The 18,160-nt window shown below is 36.2% G+C and overlaps 1 protein-coding gene across 4 annotated transcripts in view; it reads left to right on the forward strand.

The window, feature by feature from the left end:
- NIPBL (NIPBL cohesin loading factor) overlaps positions 1-18,160 on the forward strand; it is a 181,763-nt gene that overhangs the window by 51,667 nt on the left and 111,936 nt on the right. The window contains exon 1 of one of the 4 annotated variants that reach the window (XM_036308339.1): positions 15,203-15,282. The exons of the other annotated variants lie outside the window; for them this stretch is intronic. The gene's annotated coding sequence lies outside the window, so the exon portion shown is untranslated. Of the gene's footprint in view, positions 1-15,202; positions 15,283-18,160 lie in introns of those variants that run through there. 4 annotated transcript variants of the gene reach the window in all.

Genomic DNA, 18,160 nt, shown 5'->3' on the forward strand with positions numbered 1-18,160 from the left:
TTACTCTGTGTTATTTATTTTTGCTCTAATCTTTATTATTTCCTTTCTACTTATTCTGGGCTTTTCTTGTTGTTCTCTTTCTAGTTCTTTAAGTTGTAGGGTTAAGTTTATTGCTGGTTTTTCTTGGGGTTTTTTGAGGTATGCCTATAGTGCTATGAACTTCCCTCTCATGACTGCTTTTGCTGTTGGATGGGATTATTTATAAGATGCCTTCCTACTCTTATATATCAGAAATTCTATTCAAACAAGGTAATTCTATTAAAAGAAACTACAATCCTAGGGTAAGTGAAATAGTGTTTAACAACATGCATGTGACTTTGTGAGCTTGCTTAAATTTCATGATTGCTTTCCTTATTCCTCACAAGAAATTTTTGTCAATTGCAGTTTAGGAGCTAATTAATAACACAAAATCATAGTGTTTGTATTTGAATTCCTAGAAATTGTTAGTATATGACTAATATGTATAAGTTTATTATGCATGATTGTCTTTCTAACGAAAAAGTATTGAACTAGGAAAATGTTTATAGCTACCTAAAGGAGGGTAATATCTCTGCATTTTCACAACTTTATTGAGGTATAATTCACATATTTCAACTAGTAAATTTATAGATTTGTGCATCATCACAATCCAGTTTTAGAACTTTTCCATCCCCCCCAAAATTTCACCAAAACCTGTTTGTGGTCGGCTCTCAACTCCCACACATCTTCCCCTGCCTTGGGAAACTACTGATCTACTTTCTGTTTTTATAAATTTTTCGGGACATTGCATCTAAAAGGAATACTTACATAGTCTTTTGCATCTAACTTCTTTCACTTAGCATAATTTTTTTGAGGTTTGTGGCACAGCATGTATGAGTATTTTGTTTCTTTTTATTGCTGAATATTTTTTCATAATATTGATATACCATATTTTGTTTATTCTTTCACTAGTTGAAAGACACTTTGATCATTTCCAGTTTTGACTACTATGAATAATGTTTCTTTGAACATTCATGGACACATTTTTGTGTGGGCATATGTTTTCATTTCTCTTAGGTGGGTTCCTAAGAATGGAATTGCTAGGACCTACAATAAATTAACTTTTTAAGAAACTGCCAAACTATGTTCCAAAGTGGCTGTACCATTTGACTTTCCTACCAGCAATGTATATAGGATTCCATTTTGTCACATTCTCATCAACACTTGATATTGTCTTTTTAATTATAGCCAATTTAGTGAGTGTGTTGTGGTATCTCATTGTGGTTTTAATTAGCATATTTCTAATGACTAATGGTACTGAGCACTTTTTTATGTTTAGTAGCCATTTACATGTCTTCTTTAGTGAAATGTCTATTCAAAGCAAATCTTTTGCCCATGTTAAAATTGGATTTATTGTCTTATTCAGTTGTGAGAATTCATCTATATTCTGAATACAATGGTGTTGTCAGATACTTGATTTGCTAATATTTTCTTTCAGTCTGTGGTTTATCTTTTTATTGTCTGCTTGCTGTTTTTTAAAGTACAAAAGCTTTTAACTTTAATGAAGTCCAGCTTATCAGTTTTATCTTTTATGGCTCATATGTTTATTGTCTAAGAAGTCTGCCTGACACAAGGCCATAGAGATTTTTCTCCTATATATTCTTTTAGATGGTTTATTGTTTTAGCTCATACATGTAGGTCTTTGATCCATTGAGTTAATTTTTGTGTATGGTATAAGGATCTAAATTTATTTTTTGCTTATGATATCCAATTGTCCCAAAACCGTTTGTTGTTAGTCTTTGTGAAAACTCAATCTAACATAAATTAAGGATTTACTTCTGGAATCTAAGAGTTCTTCATTGATCTATTCTTACACCTAGTCTTATAGTAATAACACATTCTCTTAATTACTGCAGCTTCATACTATGTTTTGAAATTGGTTGTAAGTCCTCTGACTTTGATTTCATTTTGTTTGTGTGTTTTTTCAAATTGTTTTGGGTATTCTAGATCCTTTGATTTACATATAAAATTAGAATCAGCTTATTTCTATTTTTAAAAAAAGCCAGCTGGGGTTTTGAAAAAGATTATGTTAAATCTATAGATCAATTTGAGGGCAAATGCTGTATTAACAATATTGAACCTGCTAGTCCATGAAAATGGAATGTTTCTCCATATATCTTTTTTCTCAAAGCAATGTTTTATAACATTGTACACATTTTATACTTCTTAAGTGTTTTTCCTAATTATTTTGTGGCACTATTTTCAGTGGAATTGTCTTAATTTTATTTTCACTAGAATATAGAAATGTTGTTTTTTGGTGTATTGATCTTATATCTTGTGACCTTGCTAAGTTTGTTTATTCTAGTAGTTTTTTTAAGGGTTCCTTAAGATTTTCCACATATAGATAATGTCATCTGGTAATAAACACAGTTTCACTTCTCTTTTAATCTGAATGCCTGCAATATCACTTTAATCTTTTATTTTTAAAGTGTATTACTTTTTGGCATTATGGCACTAGCTAGAACCTACAGTACAGCATTCAGTAGAAGTAGTAAGAGTGGATGTCCTTATTCTTCTGGTATTCGAGGGAAAGCCTTCACCATTTACTATGTTAGCTGTAGACTTTTCATAAGTGACCTTTAATAAGTTGAAGAAGTTACTTTCTATTTCGAGTTTTCTGACCATTTTTATAATGGATGGGTATTGGATTTTGTCATGTGCTTTTTCTGCATCAATTGAAATGATTGTGTGTTTTTTGTGTTTTATTCTATGAATATAGTGTTTTAGATTAGTTGATTTTTGGATGGTAAACCTACCTTTCAACAGGAAAAATCTCACTTGATCGTAATTCGTTTTATATGTTGCATTCAGCTTGCTAATCTTTTAAAAATGATTTTTATATCTATGTTCATGAGGGATATTGACCTATAGTTTTCTTATGTCTTCTTTGCCTGCCTTTGGTATCAAGGTGATACTGACCTCATAGAATGAGTTGTTTCCTACATATTTCATAAGCTTCATCGGTGAAACCATCATTCCTAGGCTTTTTAGTGTGAAGATTTTTTATATGTACTTCATTGTCCTTATTTGTTACAGACTTACTCAGATTTTTTAATTTTTATAGTCATTTCTGGTAGTTTATATCTTTCTAGGATTTTTTCTTTATAATGGAAGTTTTCTTATTTGTTAATTTTTCTCTTTTCCATCACCATTTATCCCCCCTATACCCTTCACCCACCTCACCCCCTTCATAGTCAAAGTTGTTAATTACATTCCCTTAATTTCTAAAGGGTCAGTAGTAATTTTTCTTCCTTTTCATTCTGAATTATGGTAATTTGTGTATGCTCTTCTCATTTTCTTGGTTATTCTCTCTAAAGGTTGTCAATTTTGTTGACTTTTTTTTTTTCCCTAAAGAGATACTTTATGAAGTCATTGACATTTCCTTTTTGTTTTTCAGGGTTTCATTTCATTCATTTTTCATTCTAATCATTATTCTTGTTTTGTATTTAATTTGCTTTTTCTAGTTTCTAAAAGTATAAAAGCTTAGGTTATTGATTTGAAGCCTTTTTTCTGATACAGGCATTTACATTTATATGTTTTCCAATAAATGCTGCTTTAGTTATAGTTCATAAAGTTTGATATGTTGTGTTTTCATTTAATATCTTTTTTGATCTATGGATTTTCTCATATTTCTGTTATGAATTTTTAATTTTCTGTTATTCAGGCAACATCCTTTTATGATTCTAAATTTATTTAGATTTGTTTGTAGCTCAACATGTGGTCAGTTCTAGAAAATGTTCTACATGTGCTTAAAAAGAATGTGAATTCTGATCAGCCTTTGGGTGGAGTGTTCTATAAATATAAGTTAAGTCAACTTGGTTAATAGTATATGTAGTTCAGGTCTTTTACATCCTTGCTGATTTTCTCTTTAGTCCTTCTGCATCATTCAGTTATCTCAGTTTCGTTAAGGTTGCTATAGGGATACAATATGCATCTCAATTTATCACAATCTACTTTTATATTTGAATTTTTATTTCAACTCTAGAGGCCCAGTGCATGAATTCATGCAACAGTGCGGTCCCTTGGCCTGGCCTGTGGGATCGGCCGAAACCAGCTCTCTGACATTCCCTGAGGGGTCCCGGATTGCGAGAGGGCTCAGGCCAGGCTTAGGGACTCCACCGGTGCACGATTGGGGCCAGGGAAGGACGCAGGAGGTTGGCCAGCCAAGGAGGGACCGCAGGAGGGCTCCAGGTCATGTTCAGCCCATATCAGTCAGTCTCAATTGGCTGGACCCCAGCAGCAAGCTAACCTACCAGTCAGAGCATCTGCCTGCTGGTGGTCAGTTCACATCATAGCAACTGGTCGACCAGTCGACTGTCTGCCCCCTGGTGGACAGTGCACGTCATAGCAAGCGGTTGAATGGCCTTAGCATCATTAGCATATTACGCTTTGATTGGTTGAATGCACAACCGGCCGACCGGACACTTAGCATATTAGGCTTTTATTATATAATAGCACTAGTAAATAAAAGTTAAATTAGATTTTTCTAGAATGGTAGTACTAAGCTTAAAAGATATTTTCTAAATAATCATAAATATTTATACATTGATAATTCTGTGTTTCTAAGCTATGCTATTGTCAGTTCTAGTGTGTTTTCCATGGTTATCCATGTCAGTATTTAGAATTTATATCTAGCTAATTATGGTTTTAGAACTTATATTGAGTTCTGTTATTGTTAGTTACATAGTTATAAACTCCCAGTTTCCCCATTGCATCAGCTGTAATAATGATATTTCTTCTCACTACTGCTCCCCCAAAACTTTACAAATATGCAGCATTCCTGTTTCTTACGTAAAGTAGACAAGTTAGACTAGTAACTCTAAGCTTTTTTACCACAATTCAGTGATTCTATTTGGTAAAAAGTGTCTATGGGAATTGTAATATTTAATTTGATACATTGTCATAGTGCAGTGATGGCGTGTCAGAGGTGACATGCGAACTCATTTTTTTGGTTGATTTTTCTTTGTTAAATGGCTTTTAAATATATAAAATAAATATCAAAAATATAAGTCTTTGTTTTACTATGGTTGCAAATATCAAAAAATTTCTATATGTGACACGGCACCATAGTTAAGTTAGGGTTTTTCAAAATGCTGACACGCTGAGCTCAAAAGGTTCGCCATCACTGTCATAGTGGTCATTCAAAACTTATTCACCCACTGTTGGCTGGCATCTAATCAGATAATAGAGACATTTTTTAATTTCTTGGCTTTGGTCTTATAAGGATGAGAATTTAATCTGATTTCAGGAAGTAATAGGAGGCTTGTAAATTTAAGAGCCATAACATGCTGAAAGTAGACAGTTTGTTTTTAATATCAACTTAAAAGAACTTAATTTTTAATGGAATAAGCAGAGTTTGGTTTCAGAAATCAATAGTGAAAATTACCCAATTCCATTCACTTCAGCACAGAAAAGATACCAACTGGATTTTATTATTTAACTTCCCTTATTCCCACATCAGCTATACAGCATTTATGTTTGATGAGAAGTTAGTGATATTATAAGTTTTTTCTTTTTTCACATCTGTTTTGGGTTTCATTCTAGATTTTTTCCAACGATTAAAATTACAAGTGTGTGCAAAAGTTTAACTCTAATTTTTGTGCTCTTCTTAATCAGAGCATTGAAGTGGAGCCCTAGAGTTTAACTGCTAGGTCTCTGTTATATGTGGTTCCCTTTCCAGTAAAAACAACATTAGACTGCTAATATAAGCTAAACATGTGAAGATTGTACTTTTAAGATCATCTGATTATGTTTGGTTATTGTGATGCTCCCTGGTGTCACCTTAAATATATAAACTTGCTCAGCATCCAGATTTCAAACTCTGTTCACCTAATGATTGATTCTTAAGGCCTAACTCAAGGCCTTACTACCTTCCCTAGCAGTTTTCCACTATTCTCATTTCAGTTTAACCTACAAATAATATGCTCATCATTTCTCTAGGTATTTTGGGGGAATGAAAAATTAGTGAGAACATTTTGCCCTTAAGGTGCCAGTGAAATGATTAGACAGACTATAACTATACGTGACTGGATCCTGGCTTGTTGCATGTAATGCAGGTTTTCATTAAAGGAAAAGATTGTGAAGTACAGTAGTAGAGGAAGGTTTCAAGGAAGAGGTGGAGCTTCAAGAATGGATAGAATTGGTTTAATTATGCAAAGGAAAAAGGACAAGGAAATATATTGGCACGAGATCTGTGGATAGCATGTTTTGGGAACAGTGAAAAACCAATATGGCAAGAATGGGGAGTTTATGTTGGAATAAGGAAAAATATAATTGAAGAGAAACTATAAATTAAGGAAGAGATTGAATATGAGGATAAAGACTTTGTAATTAAATGTGTAGGTGTTGTTTTTATTAAGGTTATTATGGAAGTAAGTCATACAAACAATTGTTTAAGGACAATTTATTGCATTCCTGTATGAAGGACAGCTGAAAGTAGAGAAGTACTGAAGTTTAAAAAAAGACTAGTTAGTTGGTAATTACAGTAATCCAGGTGCTTGATGGTGAGACTTTTTGATTAGGATTAGAGCAGTAGAACAGGAAAGGAAAAATCCTATATAATAAAAGGCTAATATGCAAATCAACACAACAGCGGAACGACCAGTCGCTGTGATGCACACTGACCACCAGGGGGCAGATGCTAAACGCAGGAGCTGCCCCCTGGTGTTCAGTGTTCTCCCACAGGGGGAGCAGCGCCCCGCCAGAAGCCAGGCGCACAGCTGGCGAGCGCAGCAGCGGTGGCAGGAGCCTCTCTTGCCTCCACGCAACGCTGAGGATGTCTGACTGCCGGCTTAGGCCTGCTCCCTGAGCCATCAGTCAGACATCCCCCAAGGGCACCTGGACTCAGAGAGGGCATGAATTTTATGCACTGGCCCTCTAGTTGATTAATAATATAGATCAGCGATTTTTAACCAGTGTGCCACAAGAATTTTTAAAACATGCTATACTACCTATTTATTCAGGGGCACCGACCTCTTTTCCCTTAGATTGTCAAATTTAAAAAATGACAATAGCCAACACAATAGCTGTCTAGCGTGAATGTATCAAAGTCATACCTATTTTTTGTCAGATTAGCATATATACATATACATATACATATATATGTGTGTGTATATATATATACTTTTGTGCCATAGAATTTTAGTAATTACTTTATATGTGCCATGAGATGAAAAAGATTGGAAATAACTGCTATAGATGATAACAGATGTAAAAAATATTCATAGGCTGCAAGTTTGGATTACTAATGAATGGGAACAGTGATAGAAATTTTAAGGTTATAGGAGGTGATTTTCATTTTAGAAATGTTATTTGAGGTGCTGATACTTCGAGGGAAATGATTATTGAATGTCAGACATATTGACACATCAGTACTGTAAGAGTTTGTAGTGCCATTGAAGAGTCATGATTGGAATTGAACCCAGGACCCTTTGGTTCTAGGGCTGACATCTAACCACTAAGCCCAGCAATCTGTGGAGTCCCGTGGTTTTCAAACTTCGGCATTGCATCAGAATCACCTATAGGCTTGTTAAAATGCCTGCTCGGCTGGCATGGCTCAGTGGTTGAGCATCAACCTAGGAATCAGGAGGTCACATTTTGGTTCCCAGTCAGGACACATGCCTGGGTTGTGGGCTTGATCCCCATTGTGGGACATGCAGGAGGCAGCCAATCAATGATTTTTCTCTTATCACTGATGTTCTCTCTCTCTCTTTTTCTCTCTCTCTCTCTCTCCTTTCTTCTCTGAAATCAATAAAAAATATATTTAAAAATAAAGCCTGCTTCCATTTCCAGAAACCTTGGGTTAAGTGGGTGTAATAAGTTGCATTGATAGCCCCAGTTTTTTTCCCTCCCTGTATCCTTTGACCATTAGAATTAATGGGTATGGCATAGCCAAATGCTTGAGAAGCATTTGCAGAATTGGATTTGCACTTTTGTGCCTCTACCATCTTGAAGAGACCAGTATGTCCAGCCTGGCCCACTGATTGGAGGATGCTGAGAGACTTGTTTTAAGCCACTAGGTTGTCTACTGGATATATACCTAGGACAGTGATGGCGAACCTATGCACGCATGTCAGAGGTGACACGCGAACTCATTTTTTTGATTTTTTTGATTTTTCTTTGTTAAATGGCATTTAAATATATAAAATAAATATCAAAAATATAAATCTTTGTTTTACTATGGTTGCAAATATCAAAAAATTTTTATATGTGACACAGCACCAGAGTTAAGTTAGGGTTTTTCAAAATGCTGACATGCCGAGCTCAAAAGGTTCGCCATCACTGACCTAGGAGATAAATTGCAGGTAATCTCCTTTAGCAGATAATATCAGTTATCCAAAATGGTTGTACCAATTTTGAATACTCTACCAACATTATGTGACAGTTCTTGTAGTTTACCGTGCTGTCATTCCAGCAGCTGAAATGGCTAGTATTTTTAATTTTAATGTAGTGGTATCTCACTGTGGTTGTAATTTGCTTTTCCCTATAGACTGATGAAGTGAAGCACCTTTTCATATGGAAAACTGTATCACTTTAATTGATCTAAGTTCTGTGAGGGCACAGGGATTGTCCTCTGTTTTGTGCACTGCTATATCTCTAGCCACAACAATGCATTGCACATTATAGGTACTCAATAAATGTTTGTTGAATAAATAGTACAAGAACAGAACTTGAAGAATGTTGAATCAAGAATTCGCTGATAATTGATTCTGTGACCTCATTCAAGATATGTGACATCTCTAGGTCTTGGTTTTCTTGTCTGTAACATAAGAAAGTCTAACTGTTTTAGTCCTAAGATTTTTTAAATTATTATTCCTAAGATATTTTCAACTGTGATGTGTGATTATGGACATCATAAATTCCTTTCACGTGCGTCTATTATTTTGGGACCCATGCTTTCACATGCTTTTTTTCTCTTGATTCTCTGTTTTTCATCTTATTAATTATGTCCTAACTTGTATGTACTTTTTCTCCTTAAGCTTGTATCAGTCCATCATTATGTGCCAGTCATGTAATCTGTTACTTTGTGCTAGGTTGTGTCCTTCTTTAAGGACTTGAAATACTACTTACTTTACCCCCATTTCTTCTCCCCCTTTTGCCTAACTCTGGCTCATATGATTTTCCTAATGAGGCATTTTGTGACTGCATCCCCCCCACCCCCAACATAAACTTAGTTGTCATTTCTTTTTTCTCTCCCAAATTGCCCTTTTCTTTTCATTTAGAAAATAGCAAGGACTTCAGAATGTTAAGAGCGGGAAGTCTGGAATCAGACCTTGGGCAAGTTACTTAACTTTTTTTTTTTTTTTAATATATATTTTATTGATTTTTTACAGAGAGGAAGGAAGAGAGATAGAGAGTTAGAAACATCGATGAGAGAGAAACATCGATGAGAGAGAAACATCGATCAGCTGCCTCCTGCACATCTCCCACTGGGGATGTGCCCACAACCCAGGTACATGCCCTTGACCGGAATCGAACCTGGGACCCTTTAGTCCGCAGGCCGACGCTCTATCCACTGAGCCAAACCGGTCTCGGCAAGTTACTTAACTTTTATATGCCTCCATTTTTATCTAAAAATGAAGATAATAGTAGTACCTGTTAATAGGATACGGTTTAAGTGAATTAAAATGTGTAAATATAAATTAAAGGAACAAAATATAAATTAATATGAAATTATGTAATTCTTTAGAACAGTTTCAGGCATATATTAGGTGCTAAGCATCATCCCTTGTTATTATTGTTACTAAAGGCCTGGTGCGTGAAAATTCATGCACTGGATAGGGGAGTGGGGTGGTCCTTCAGCCCGGCCTGCCCCCTCTCACAGTCCAGGAGCCCTCAGGGTTGGGAGGCGATCGGTGATCAGGGGAAGGCAACACCCTATCACACCTCTGCTGCTGCCACAACCAGCAGCGCAAGCCTCAGCCGGCCCTGGTTACCTGAGCCTCGGGCGGTCCTGGGCGGCTGGGCAGCCACCATCCGAGGCTTCCCTGCACCTCAGGCCGGCCCTGGGAAGCTGGGGGCTGAGGGAACTGGGGGTCTCCGGAGGCAGGCACACAGAGTGGCTGGGCCTTGCCATGTGCCTACCAGCGGGGCTGAGGAAACTGGGCACCACCATCTTATGGCTGTGGGCGCTGCCATCTTTGAGGGTTGGGCAGTCAGTTAGCATATTCCCTCCTTATTGGCTGTGGGTGCCGCCATCTTTGCGATGGTGTGAGGGTCAGTTAGCATATTCCCTCTTTATTAGATAGGCTCAAATTTATCATAATATATAATTATATGTTGCATGGTGATTGTTCATAATATCACTCCTGCTGGACTGTCTACACTCCATGAGAATATTGCCATGTCTGAGTGTGTGTGTGTGTGTGTTTGTTTTTAACCACTGTATACTCAACACTCTCTATCTGGGTCTATTCTAGGTGTTAGCTGCTAGGTGTATAATGGTGAATACATAAAGATTTACTTTTTTTTTTTTTAAATATATTTTATTGATTTGTTACAGAGAGGAAGGGAGAGAGATAGAGAGTTAGAAACATCGATGAGAGAGAATCATCGATCAGCTGCCTCCTGCACATCTCCCACTGTGGATATGCCCGCAACCCAGGTACATGCCCTTGACCGGAATCGAATCCAGGACCTCCCAGTCCTTAGGCCGACGCTCTATCCACTGAGCCAAACCGGTTTCGGCAAGATTTACTTTTTTTAAAAAAATCAGGAAATAGATAAGCAAGGAAAAGGAAATTAGTCACTTACAAATTTCATCACCCAGTGATAAGCATACTTAATATTATCAGATACTGTAAAGGATAAGCTAAACTGCTTCATCAGTTCCAGGCAATTCAATATTCTGGTTGAAATTGAAAGTGTTTAATTTCCATCTTAGGTCTAGTTTGCTTCTGTGTTTATATGTAACTAGAGGCCCGGTGCACGAAATTCGTGCATGGGGGGGGGGGGGGGCGGGGAGGGCCCCATCAGCCCAGCCTGCACCCTCTCCAATCCGGGACCCCAACTGCGGGTTTACGCCCCCCCCCCCCCCCCCCCGCCAGCCTGATAACCCCAACTGCCTCTGCCTGCCAGCCTGATCACCCCCAACTGCACCCCCTGCTGGCCTGGTTGCCCCCACGCAGCCTGCTGCTCAGTCGTTTGGTCGTCCGTCACTAACCCCCCTGCCGGCCTGGTCGCCCCATGCAGCCAGCTGCTCACTCATTTGATCTCCGCTCACTAAACCTTCCTGGTCGCCCCATGCAGCCTGTTCAGTCGTTCGTTTGGTTGTTTCTGTTGCGACGGTCACTTAGGCTTTTATATAGATAGATAGTTAATTGTGTTAAAACATTATTTGAGAAACCTTTCTTTTTATGTACTTCTTTTCTGCATCCCTCCAATTTTACTTAGATTTCTTAAACAATAATAAAAGTCCCCTATAACATAAAATAAAGTTTATATCCTTAAGCATTTCTTTTAGGTACTTTTAAAATTAATTAGCTATTATATATTCTGGTCACAGAAAACCACGACTTTCTGAACAAAGAAACAAAATAAAACAGAATTTAAGGTTTAATTTAAGAGTTCAGGTGCTTTTGCTGTTTAATAGCATTATCTTGGAGATTTATTATAGCACACAGTCATTTGATTCTGTATTTTCATTTACCTTCTACCTCAGGCTGTAGTAGTTGCTGTTACATTTTCTCTTTAATAATCTTTGTTTCATAGAAAGTTTAATTTTGTGTAATTGTGATCATTGTTAATCAGAAACCCTACTTAAAATTTGAAAACCAATGCGTCCTACTGAAAGATGGACTGATAATGACAGAATTTAAGTAACTAATTTTTTAAATTCTATATACAGAAAGGACATGGCATTTGATGTTATGAAACCTGTATTTTATGATTTGTTCGTCGAACATGAGCTTATTAATTTAGAAAAATATACATTCTAATCTATATCACTAATTTATATACTTATATCCTATAAAATGGCATAGTGCTGGGGTTCAGTTTAAGTTATAAAAAGGTTATTATCAATAATATGAATCAGAAATCACTTTTCTCTATTCTTTTTTTTTAATATATTTCCTCAGAGAGGAAAGAAGAGGGAGAGAGAGAAAGAAACATCAATGATGAGAGAGAATCACTGATCGGCTGCCTCCTGCACACACCACACTGGGGATTGAGCCTGCAGCCTGAGCGTGTGTCCTGACCGGGAATTGAACCATGACCTCCTGGTTCACAGGTCATGCTTAACTTTTGAGCCACGCTGACTGGACTCTTTATTACTTCTTTCCCTTTAAATTGAACTACTTAAACATGATTTTGAAATTTAGCTCCTTTGTAAGGAGCTGTTGGTTTAAATTATTGGTTTAAATTGACTTATGAAAAGTTTATCTTCCCTGAAAAGCTATCCCAATATTTTCTTTCACATTCATTAGCCATATTATTTAAGGATGATATTTGGTTCTTTTAAATTCTTTTGTGGGTTTTTAACCAATTACAGAAATAGAGCCTAAGGAAAACATAGTGTCTTAATTTATTTGGGCTGCTATAACAGAACACAGTAGATTGGTTAGCATATAAACAACAGAAATTTATTTGTCACAGTTCTGAAGGCTGGGAAGTCTAAGGTCAGGATGCCACCAGATTTAGTGCTTTGAGAATCCACTTCCTGGTTCATAGATTGACCTCTGTCTTACTGTGTGTTCACATCGTGGAAGGGGCAAGGGAGTTCTCTGGAGTCTCTCTTATGCGGTCATTAATCCCATTCATGAGGGTTCCAGTCTTGTGACCTAGTCACCTACTAAAGGCTCCACCTCCAGATACCATCACATTTGAGATTAGGTTTCAACATTCGAATTGGGGGAAGAGGATCGTGGAACGTTCAGTCCATAGCATATGGTTATATGGTTAGCAGGAATAGATCTGAAAAAAAGAAAGTTTTAATTAATGCTGATCTTAGGATGAGACAATATTTTGCACCCAATTTAAAAAGTTCCCTTATTTCTAAAAAAACCCACAACTTTATTATGGAAAGTTTTAAGTACGTGCAAAGTAAACAGAAGAGTATAATGAATGTTTCATGCCCATGTCCCAGCTTTAACAGTAATCAACATGCTGTTGTTTTTATTTCACTATGCCTGCACCCACTCTCCAACCACTGCTTAATTATAATCATTGTACTTTTACAGTTTTTTGGGAGTTTGGTAATATTTACATATGATGAAAAAAACAAAGTTTAGCTTTACAAGTTTGGCAAATGAGTACACTTATGTAACTAGTATCACTTTATGATATAGAACAATTTCTTCACACTAGAAAGTTTCTTTAGACCCCACCACCATCATAAAAGAACAAATTGATAATTAAACTTTATCAAAATTTCAAAAGATATTAAGAAAATGAAAGGACAAGCAAAAGACTAGGATAAAATATTTGCAAAATACATATCTAATACAGAATTTTTATCTAAAGCTTATAATTCATTCTTTTAAAAGTCAACAGGAAGATTGCCAGCCTCTGGGATATCAAAGTAAAGATGTTAAGTAGACAGTTGGATATAGAAGTCTAGTGTACAGGGGAGAAGTGAAAGTAGGGAATACAGATTTTTGAGTCATCATCACATAGGTGCTATGTTAACATCACGAGGTTGAATGAGATCAGTGACAGAGTGAGGACAGGAAGTTGAGAAAGATCCTAAATAGGATTCAGGAGTGGCCAGTGTTGTATGAGAAAAACACTAGGAGAATATGTGGTTCTGGAATTGTTTAAACAAGAGAGGGTGATAAACTGTGTTGAATGCTAGGTCAGATCAGATGAGAACTGAGGCTTGTACATTGGCATTCAGCAAATATAGATGCCATTACTAACCATGGCAAGACATCTAGTGAAATGAGCATAAAAACACATAGAGTGTAGTTTCAAAAGAAAGTAGAATTAAAGGTAAATATAGACAACTGAAGCAATTTTGCTGTGAAAGGAAGTAGAAAAATTAAGCGATTGTTGATGGGGGATATAGCATCAGGGCGTAAAGTTTTTGATTTTGTGTGTGTGTGTGTGTGTGTGTGTGTGTGTGTGTGAGAGAGAGAGAGAGAGAGAGAGAGAGAGAGAGAGAGAGATTGATTGATTAGGTGAGTTATCAGCATGTAGATGTTTATATGCCGATTGGAATGCTCCATTAAGAGGGAAAATTGATTATGCAGGAGAGAAGAGATTTGCTGGAATGATATTTTTGGTGGATTAAAGCAGAAAAGGGATCAGTAATACAGATTATGCATAAGAGATTATGATTTTTTAAAAATATCTTCTGTGTGTACTCTTTCTCAATTGCTCTTTTAAGTACTTTAATTATAATCTTAACCTGTTGAACTGAAAGATTTCCTATACTATCTGAAACATATTGTCTTTGTTCTCCAACCTAGTGGTTTTGAAGAATTCATTGTTTCTAGGGACAGTTACATGATGAGGGTCAAAAATTAATAGTAGCCAGAGTTTCTTGAGAAGATTTTTAGGGCAGCCAAATTTCAAATAGCTAACAGAATCAACTGATGAGATGAGACTATTCCACATACTTTTATAATTTAATATTAACATAGAAGTCTTGGTGTATCCAGGCTTTTCTTATATTTTATATGTATCCCCCAAAAAAGTTTGTCTGTCTATGTTTAAACAACAAAAATGACAGCCTGGCTGGAGTGGCTCAGTGATTGAGCGTCGACCTATGAATCAGGAGGTCACGGTTTGATTCCCGGTCAGGGCACGTGCCCCGGTTTGCAGGCTCAATCCCCAGTGTGGGGTGTGCAGGAGGCAGCCGGTCAGTGATTCTCTCCCTTCCTGTCTGAAAGCAGTAAAAATACATATTTTTAAAAATTACAAACTCAGGATCTGTTGTTTTCTATTGGTGTTGAATAACACAATTCAGAAGAATCTGGCCAATCTTTAATAGACCAGTAAAAAAAAAAAAAAAATTTAAAAATTTTACATTAGTTGAAAGTGTGCCCTCTTGTGGACTATTCAGTAATTTTACAAAGAAGTGTTTTCCTCATATCTCAGATTCAGTTATGTATCATCAAATATGTTATTTATGGTCAGAATTTAAGTCTGTATATAAATGTTATAGTTCTTTAAGATCTAACCCTCACTTAGAAAGAAAGAAAATTTTCACTGATTTTGCATTTCTAATACCATTGCATAGGAAATGGTCTCATGGTATAAGATATAGTCTCAACCTTTATTAAGGGTTGGAGATGAGCTGTTTCTTCTGCAGTGGAAAAGAAGGTGAGAAAATATTTTGTGTGGGAGATGTAATAGGAACCCAAATAATTCATAGCAGCACGTGGAAATATCCTGAATGACCTCTCCGTAGAAAAGATTTTAATTTAAATCGAATTCCAAGGCTCAGGATTATTTTTTCCTGATGCAGCTTGTATTTTTGTATATTTTGTTATGATTAGACATCATATAATCACTCTGTAGGCTTTTGCAAATCAATTTAACTAGTAATCAGCTGGGACCTTTTTAAGTAATGGGAACTTTTGTTAAAGTTCGTTTGTATAAAAATGCATGAAATATTTACTAAGAACAAAGAAGAAAACTGATTATCCTATATAATAAAAGCTTAATATGTAAATTGACTGAACGGCAGAATGACAGTGGAATGACCGGTCGCTATGACTGACAACCATACTTAATGCATTTTTTAAATAAAACAAGAATTGTTTTTTCCCTTCCTCCCTCACTTCCAGTTTTGAGTTGACATTTGAGTATTCAGATGCATCATATCACTATGAAAAGCACAATCTTGTGTTTAGGTTTATTATTAATCTTGTAATTCATATGTGGTAACTAATTATGTAAATCATTTTTAATATAAAAATTCCAGCCTTGGGTTGGGTCTGCTTTATGTTACCTGGGATTTAGGAAAACAGAATAAAGTTGGGTAGCCCACAATAGAACTCTCTTCAATATGTTTTTTTATGTGTGCCTATTCTCCCAATTAAATAATTAAACATGGTCACTTGTTACTTAACTGCTTGATTATGACAGTTTATATGTACAACAGCGAGTCATGTGTGGCAACAAGGTGTTTTTCATGCTGTTCTGTACATAATTTTCTCACTACATCCCCCCACCCCCATCAATTACTAAGCACAAATCGAAACTTTCTTATTGGCCTTACTTAGAAAAAATTCATTGTGTTTTTGTGACCTCTGTCAGGCTTTACATTCTGATTTCTTTCTGTTTGCTTTTTTTTTTTTTGCTAAATATGTAATTTTAAAAATATTTTTTTAGTGATGATTAAAGAGTCAAATTAATAACTTCCAACACTAAAGTCCACAGTGAAACAAAAGGACAAATATTGGATAGCCAAGGATTCTTTTCTATACTATTTCCTTTGCCATTTCTTTTCAGTGGGCTTCTACTAGCAAATTTTGTATCAGTCATTCACCAAAGGAAAGCAGTGTTTTTTCCTTGGCCTGCTACTAGGGAAAAAATCCTATATAATAAAAGAAACATGTAAATTGATCATCCCTTCGCTATGCTCACCAGCCAATCAGGAGTGAGTAGACAAATTAACCCAACAAAGATGGCAGGTGAATTTGCATACACAGGCACCAGGCAGAGAGCAGAGCGGAAGAGTGTCTAGGAAATTAAAGGGAAGATATCCTAAAACTTCCAGGAAATCTCCACCAATGAAGCAAAGGGGGAAAAAAGCCTCTATTATTCTGTGAGGAACAAACCAAACTGGGTTGGGGATCTCAGACAGTTCGCTCATATGATTGCAAAGACGGACAGAAACTCCCGGATTGGAGAGGGCTCCCCTGAGGGCTCCCAGATTGGAGAGGGTGCAGGTCAGGCTGAGGGACCCACCCCAAGTGCATGAATCTTCATGCACTAGGCCCCTAGTGTGTTTATAAAGGTCATTAAATTACAAAGGGAAAAAAGAAATGATTACCAAAAGGACTGGGTGGCTGTTCCACTCTAGAAGGAACTAGGTTGCCTTATGGATGGTGGTTCTGTGGATGCTTACTTTGTAACTCTGTTAAACAACACATAGATGTTTTGTGAGCTTTTGTCAGTTTATCTTATATTTATAATAAAAGTGTTTGAGGATAAAGAAAATTCTTAATTTTAACTACCTGTATACCTCTACTTAAAAAAAGAAAAACTTACTTGCAAAGTAAGATGTAAGAGTAAAAGTAGTTAGCAGTGTTATTTCACTGTTCTGAAGTTGACAACCCCCTAAAAAAAGGAAATCTTTAAACTGAAAATTACTATTCAGCTTTCCAGTTTAGCACTATGTCTTAGTTGATGTAGAGTATACCTCTATTTGCTTACAAGTTTAATGTATCTATTTAAGGAATGTCTTTGATAAATGTGCACTTATTAAAATGTCTTATATACTTCAAAAAGAAAGTTTTCACACAAATATTGTTAAAGGAAAGATAAACGTTCCAAAAACCACATGTTTAAATTAAGATGAGAAAAATTGGGGGTCATTGAACAGAATAATGGAAAGGGTGTTCAGGAATTTTATAAAATGTCTATACACACACATAGTAATATTATAATAAAAACAATATTTGTCAACTAAGTCATTGAATAAGAATATTAAAATGTTAACAACACATGTCTTTCTTTGTCCTGCCTGTGTTTATATATATATATTTTAAATATATTCTATTGATTTTTCACAGAGAGGAAGGGAGAGGGACAGAGAGTTAGAAACATCGATGAGAGAGAAACATCGACCAGCTGCCTCCTGCACACCCCCCACTGGGTATGTGCCTGCAACCAAGGTACATGCCCTTGACCAGAATCGAACCCGGGACCCCCCAGTCCGCAGGCCGACGCTCTATCCACTGAGCCAAACCAGTCAGGGCACTGTGTTTATATATTATGTGATTGATTGATTGATTGATTGATAAGAAGCATGCAGTGATAGGAAGATAAGTACATGAGCATTAGGTAATTATACTGGAATGAAACAGACATGTTTCAACAAAATATCACAAAGGAATATATAATTTTTTATAAAGAATGCTGGGCAATAAATGTAAATTCGGAATAGCTTGAGGTAGAATGGGTTTTGGCTGAATTTGTATGGGGTTTCATGAAATAGTGGGAACTTGCCATGGATCTTAAAGAATTAAAA

Source organism: Myotis myotis, unplaced genomic scaffold, assembly GCF_014108235.1.
Source record: "Myotis myotis isolate mMyoMyo1 unplaced genomic scaffold, mMyoMyo1.p scaffold_m19_p_5, whole genome shotgun sequence".
NCBI lineage: Eukaryota > Metazoa > Chordata > Mammalia > Chiroptera > Vespertilionidae > Myotis > Myotis myotis.